Below are 7,674 nucleotides of genomic sequence, written 5' to 3' on the forward strand. Positions count from 1 at the left end.
ACATTACAGGCACAATTATTCATTTAACTATTTATAATCTAGCACCTGCGGCCTTTTTTTCCATGTTCGTTCATGTAATTTTTTTTATTTTGTACATTGATACACATAAGCGCACATAAACATACCATTCCAGTTTTGAAAATAGTAAATTCCCATGTCATATTATCCAGGATTTAGATATCATCGCTGCTGATAAATAAACCCAAAGATAAATTATTTAAACTCCAACCAGCCATAAGGGCAAATCAAATGGGAAAAAAGTAGCTTGAATTGTGTTTTTAAATTATACCATGGATCGAATAAAAAAATCAATTTTTGTAAATTTTTTGCTGACTTACTGATCATAGCGGTGTAGCAAACATCATATCTATACACATAAACTTGACTAAAGGGGACTGATTTTTAAAGACTAAATCCCATTCCCTTAAAACCAGGGTATATCGATAAAGGAATTTAAATGGAACTGAGCGAGGAAAAGTCGACATTGAAAAATAAATGGCATATCGCACTTACCTCAAATTACGATATCAATTGAAATTAATTCCTTCTTTTCATTTCGGTAAATCTCTACCGAGGTCTATTATTAGGAGCTATTTAAATTTTTTCTTTCGTTCTTTTTTCTCCCCTTTTCTCTCTCTCCCCCGTCTTTGGTTCGTGCTTTCTCGTTTCCAATGTCCCGATGAAGGTTTCTCGTGTCGCTATCGCTCCTTCGTTGGAGACGGTCTATACGGCCGATCGAATTTTACCCATTGACGGAAGCCGCACAAAAAGATCAATATGCTTTAAAACTGTTTTCTACAATTACGGGTAACATTTAATAAGAGACTGGCCGATTCATGCAGAGAAATATTTCAGATAATTATGTCTATTAGATAATAACGGGATCCGTTTATTGGAGAGAGAGAGGGTGTTTGTGAGAGAGAGGGAGAGAGAGAGAGAGAATCATAATGATAAACAGTGTAATTTATAAAAAGTGTATCCTAAACATTTTTTAAGCTTTGTGTGGAAGGTAATTAAGAATCATTTCGTAAAAATTATTTTAAACCTCATCTTTCTATATTTCCGTTTTTCACCAGACCCCCTCCCCTCCTTGTGATAGATATTATGTCCCAACCCTACCCCCGGGGAGTCATGATTTCAACAAATTAGAATCTCCACTACCCCAGGATGCTTCCACAAAATTTTCAGCTTTTGTGGCCCAGTGGTTCTTGAGAAGGAATTTTAAGATTTTTTTTCCCTATATACATGTACATGTATTTCTCTGTAAAACTTGGATTCCCTGTTGTGGACAATTTAGAATCTACACTATCCTACATGTAGGATGCTACCACATAAGTTTCAGCTTTTCTGGCCCAGTGGTTTTTAAGAAGATGTTTAAAGATTTTTCCCTATATACTTTAAGTTGAATTCCCTATTATGGCCCAACCCTACCCCGAGGATCATGATTGTATAGTTACACACCTACCTACTTGGAGTATAAACGTCATCTTAGTTTGAATCAATTATGTTGTAATAACAAGAAGCTCATAGGCCACACCGCTCACCTGAGAACTGTGACCGGGAAAAAGGCAAAAATTACTTCAGAATTGTGAAGCTACAGTAGTCCAGACCTTACCCTAAAAGGAAGGGTGGGGGCATGATTTGAACAAGCTTGAGTTGAATCTACAATATGATTAAGGATGCTTACATAATTTGACTAACTGTGGCTCTTTTTTTATCCGTTTGGACTTTAATTGTGGCCCCATCCTACCCCTGGAGGTCTTGCATTGAGCAAGTCTGAATCTACACTTACTGAACATAGCGTTACAATTTTGAGAAGAGGATTTTTAAAACAATCTCTTTGTATTTTATTGTATATTATAACCCTGCTCATCCATTGTGTCACCACCCTACCCCTGGATGTCATACTTTGAACTACACTTGCTTAGGATACTTCCGCATAGATAATAAGCAATCATGGCTCTACAATCTTGAAAAGAAAATTTTTTTTTCCCTTGGGTTATAAATATTTTATTTTTATTTTGGTTATTTTCAAACTTATGACACATTAATAATAAGCAATCATGGCTTTACTGTTTTTGCCTAAAAGATTTTTTCCTATATACTGGGTTAAAAATATTTTATTTTTATGTACATGTACACTTATGCAATTCAATCTATTTTCAAACTTAAACATGAATTCAACGCTGTGTTTCATATCCAAAATTTTACATTGCATTTCCGATTTTTGTTTTCATTTCCGACATTTTGTTTTCGTTGCCGACATTTATTTACATACAATTTTGGATCTTTTCCTATAATTTTATAAATTTACAAGATAAAAATTAATTATAATATTTCATATAAAAATAACACTCATAATAATTCAAAATTTATGAATAAAAATTATTTTATTTAAATCACTAAGCCTTATAAAAAGTCTTGCATGAGTTGAAAGGGCATGTATTTATTTGTTCCCCAAATTCAATGCTCACTGAATTGAATCACAATTATTTTGGATATGAATGAAAAATCTTAAATCTTATTTTCATATTTGCTGTAGACTTTTTCATTAATGACGGTCGGATACGAAATCTAAAAATGCCTGAAATCAAAACTACAAAATGGATGAAAAGTTGTATGTTTAAAAAACGAAAATAAAATGCAGCCGAATTCTAAAGTAAAGAAAGATAAAAAATCGAGATCGCATCCACTAATCAGAGTGTGTTGCGTAGCGGGAACGACACCTCTGAGAAAGAGAAAGGTGCAAATTGAAGAACATTAACTCATATTTTTTAAACGAAGTGAAATGAGTTATTGTTCTTTCTTTGAATTTTTTTCTTGCTTCTATTTTATATTTTACAGTATTTAAATTAATTGGCAAGAGAGAGAGAGAGAGAGAGAGAGCTAGAGAGAGAGAGAGAGAGATCTTTGTTCTTTTCAACTTGTTTTGTTGAAATTTAAGTATTAGTGTTTGTAAGTATCAGTTTCCGAAAAAGACGTAATAATGTACTACACACCAGACTTCGACATAACTGTGCATTAAATATTGATCTTTATAGGTGTAACATTATATCAAGTCCATCATGTTTTTGTGGAAAAGTAGAAGACACTCACCATTATTTTTTCTCTTGTCCTAACTATACTGAGGCCAGGAAAGAATTTTTCGACAAGTTTCTGAGATTCGATAAGGTTCACATTGTTGACACCCATACGTTACTATGGGGCGATTCTACTTTAAGTGCTGCTGAAAATGAATATCTTTTTTCCATTGTACATTCATATATTCAGCAGTCTGGCAGATTTAAATGATATTTTGTACATGATTTTGTATAGCATTAGTACATCTCACACGTCCTTGCAGTTTATTATTAATCATGTTGTGAATTTATCAATATTTTTCTAAAACTATGTAACACATATGTAGATTAAACTTTATAAACTTTCCATGTAGGGAGAGGGCGAAATAAGTTTTGAGAACTTGTTCCCAATCCCATTGTATATGTATATTGCAATAAAATATGTTCAATTCAGTGTTTGCCAGTATAAGCATATAATTCTCGCATCGTACAGCGTGCAAATCGTTTCATTATTATGTACTTCCTAAATCTTTTAAAAGTGTCTCGATCATATAATATTTTAACATGCATTTCACATTCAATTTTTAATGTTGTAAAATTATTCGGTGCATGAGAGAAATGCTATGATCCCATATTGTGGGCCTATACTCGCTTCAAGAGTCACAATTTGAAAAATTTAGATTCTACACTTTCACAAAAAGTTAAGCTTCCATAAAATAACTTTTATCTTATGTCATAATGGTTCTTGAGACCATTTGTAGCCCTGCCCTAACCCCAGGGGTCATGATCTGAACAATATACACTCTCAAGAAGCTTTCACGTAAATTTCCCCCACTTTCTGGCTCAAAGGCTCTTGAGAATATATCCAGAGTTCTTTCTTCTAATTTCAACTATTCTTGCCAAGTGTTCTTTGGAAGAAGTTTTTATAATTACCCACTCTTGTAAATTTTACATTTTCATGAAAACCTGTGTCTCTCCCCTCCCCCGAGATGTGAGATTTGTCTTTGTTTAGGCTCTAGGCAATTTAGAAGGGCAAAAACTATGCTCTGTCTTTGGTAAATCTGACTCAGTGCAGTTTTTTTTTTTTGAGAAGTCGAAAATGTAAGTTTCACAGAACTTGAACAGGCTGCACCGGTGATCAAAAAAGCTACGCCGTTAAAGCAGTTAGCTTCTGTTTATTCACATTACGCTAGGTAATTAATCAATATATAGCTGTAACGTTAAATTAGTTGAGATTTGTAAGCAATTAAATGTTAATTTGGTTGTTTGTTTGGAAATAATTTTGCTGTTGTTGCCAAAAATTAATAATCCACTATGATTGATTTTTGGTACATGTGTTATAGCTGCAACCTCTTAGTTGTAGAAGACAAGAAGCTAAAATTTAAAAAAATGTTCAAACTTCATGATAATTTAGTGCCAGAATACTTCATGGACATACTTCCAGATATGCACTGTAATACATCTATCTACCCTACAAGAAACCCTAACAAAAAACTATTGTTAACTATAGAATTTCTTTGTCAAGAGAATTACTCATGTATTTTCTAATATCCAAATACTGTGGCGTATTGTATTTTACTTGTATCATGGCTGCGGTGTTTTTCCTTTGAAGTCAAGTGTACAATAACTGGAGATACACCGATGGGCGGAGCCAACCAAAACTGTGCCGTGTAAATAAATTATTGAACACCAAGGCGACTTCATCATTATACCCCCCCGCTTGAAAAGCGGGAGGGTATATAGTAATCGGTATTTCCGTCCGTCTGTACGTCTGTCCGTCCGTCCGTCTGTTACGCTTTGGGGTACCCATCTCTTATCCGCAACTCCTCTCATACCACTGAAGGAAATTTAATGAAACTTTCACAGAATCTTTATTACATATTGCCATTGTGCACCTCCTATTTTACTTTTTGATCTGACATATATTTTGGATTTTCCAGAGCAAAACATGGATACTGCCAATATATTCATATGGGAGGCGGGGGGTATCATTTAGTGAGCTCATTGCTCACAGTACCTCTAGTTTTAAATTACATGTATATTGAATCTGAATTAGTTACAGAATAAATGGGCTTTGTAATATACAAATGCAAAATTTCTGCAAGTGAAATAAAAGTCTTTCACATAAATTACAGTACGTATATATCCCAAAGTGAACTACAAAATGATTTGTATCATGGCTGCGGTGTTTTTCCTTTGAAGTCAAGTGTACTATAACTGGAGATACACCGATGGGCGTATCCAGAAAAAACTGTGCCGTGTATATGGGCGGAGCCAGCAAAAACTGTGCCGTGTAAATAAATTATTGAACACCAAGGCGATTTCATCATTTTAAATAACATGTATATTGAATCTAAATTACAGAATGAATGGGCTTTGTAATATACAAATGCAAAAATTCTGCAAGCGAAATAAAAGTCTTTCACATAAATTACATGCAGTACGTATATATCCCAAACTATGAAATGATGTTACGGAGCTCTTCAAATATTCAATCCACAGCAACGCGAAATCAATTCTTGACATGAATTCCACACAGAAATATATTAAAATATCCCACCTATTGTAATATAGGGCTTAGGCTGTACTGCATCCACAGATGAAGAGTAATTGACCCTGACACAGCGTTTTCGTGAATACGACAGCTTTCGAATATGTCAAATGATCAACGGGTATCTTTTTTCTTTATTTTCGAATAACACTTGAATTGACCTTCTTCAACTTCGAATTTTTCTTCTTTGATATTCAAAGGTTTTCTTGTGAATTTCATTAACAATCCAGGGGCGAATCCAGCAATTTTTGAAAGGGGGAAGGCTCCAGGTAGGTGCCCCCAGCACTCATGCACAGAATCACACCGGCCACTTTAAGTCCGTAGCTACATTTTAAAGAAAGGGGGCCTCCAAAAACAGTTGACAAGGAAAAAACCCTTTGTATCACACTCTAAAATCCAGGGGGGGGGGGGGGGGAAATGTGCTGGGATGCTGCAATCCAACGTCCTTTCTCATGAACACATGCACATAAAATGTTTATTAAAAATACTGACAGAAAGGAGAGATTATCCATGCGGTCACCTGACAAAACTACATTTTCTATTGGTGTAATTAAAAATCATGCTGAAAATCTGTGACATGACGCTTGATTGGCCATGATACAAGAAAGTTATTGAATATTTATTATGGTGTATCCTGATTTATTTGGACAAAGGGCGGAGACTCGTGCTTCGCACTCGTCACCGCCCTTCGTCCAAATAATTCAGGATACACCATAATAAATATACAATAACTATTACTTTACGGAGCTCTTCAAATATTCAATCCACAGCAACGAGAAATCAAATTCTTAACATGAATTCCACACAGAAATATATTAAAATATCCCATCTGTTGTAATATAGGGCTTAAGCTGTACTGCATCCACAGATGAAGAGTAATTGACCCTGACACAGCGTTTTCGTGAATACGACAGCTCTCAAATATATCAAATGATCAACGGGTATTTTTTTTTTTTTTTGATTTTCGAATAACACTTGAATTTACCTTCTTCAACTTCAAATTTTTCTTCTTTGATATCCAAAGGTTTTCTTGTGATTTTCATTAACAATCTAGGGGCGGATCGATATCAAGCAATTTTTGAAAGGGGGAGGCTCCAGGTCGGTGCCCCCAGCACTCATGCACAGAAAAACAACTCCAGAATCACAACTCAGCCAATTTAAGTCCGTAGCTACATTTAAAAGAAAGGGGGCCTCCAAAACAGTTTACAAGGAAATCGGGGGGGGGGGGGGGGGCTGGGATGCTGCAATCCGACGTCCTTTCTCATGAACACACGCACATAAAATGTTTATTAAAAATACTGACAGGAAGGAGAGATTATCCATGCGGTCACCTGACAAAAAATACATTTTCTATTGGTGTAATTAAAAATCATGCTGAAAATCTATGACATAACGTTTGATTGGCCATGATACAAGAAAGTTATTGAATATTTATTATGGTGTATCCTGATTGATTTGGACGAAGGGCGGAGACTCGTGCTTCGCACTCGTCACCGCCCTTCGTCCAAATAACTCAGGATACACCATAATAAATATACAATAACTATAACTTAATAAATACAAATACATACGTCAGCAAGTTATTCATCTAAATTTTCATTGAAAAAAGTAGAAAGCACGCAATTAAAATATGAACTGACAAAGGTTGGCCGTGTTAATTAGACCGTAAAGGTAAACAACAATTACATTACATCATAGTGTGTTGTAAATGTCAGTCATAATTCAATTTCTATGTGCACTTCAAACATCTTAAAGGTTTATTTACCTCCCTAGTTGTGTAAATTATTATGATAATTAATTAATGCTTTGTCTTGCTTTTGCCTTATTCAGTTATTCAGTAACTAATTGAGATATTCTTTATTTATTTCGATAGTTTATATAAATGAAATGTCATGATTCAAAATGAAATATGTATGCAGAAAAACAATTATTTTTGTTTATAATACATGTAAAAAAAATAATAAATAAATAACCAAATAACATACTGTATATGCATACAATATCTGTTTTGTAAAATTTTAGTTCAAGTATCAATAACATCAAAACATATTAGAAAAGTCTACA

General features: G+C 34.3%; 1 protein-coding gene across 2 annotated transcripts in view; it reads right to left on the reverse strand.

Annotated features, from left to right (window-relative positions):
- Positions 1-716, reverse strand: part of LOC134269289 (NACHT and WD repeat domain-containing protein 2-like) — a 35,703-nt gene extending 34,987 nt beyond the window's left edge. For both annotated transcript variants that reach the window (XM_062751501.1, XM_062751490.1), the window contains exon 1: positions 514-716. The gene's annotated coding sequence lies outside the window, so the exon portion shown is untranslated. The remainder of the gene's footprint in view (positions 1-513) is intronic.
- Between the last annotated feature and the right edge of the window lie 6,958 nt (positions 717-7,674).

The sequence above is a fragment of the Saccostrea cucullata genome, unplaced genomic scaffold (genome assembly GCF_032062105.1).
Source record: "Saccostrea cucullata isolate Sc308-1 unplaced genomic scaffold, CSIRO_AGI_Scuc_v1 ctg712, whole genome shotgun sequence".
Lineage (NCBI taxonomy): Eukaryota > Metazoa > Mollusca > Bivalvia > Ostreida > Ostreidae > Saccostrea > Saccostrea cuccullata.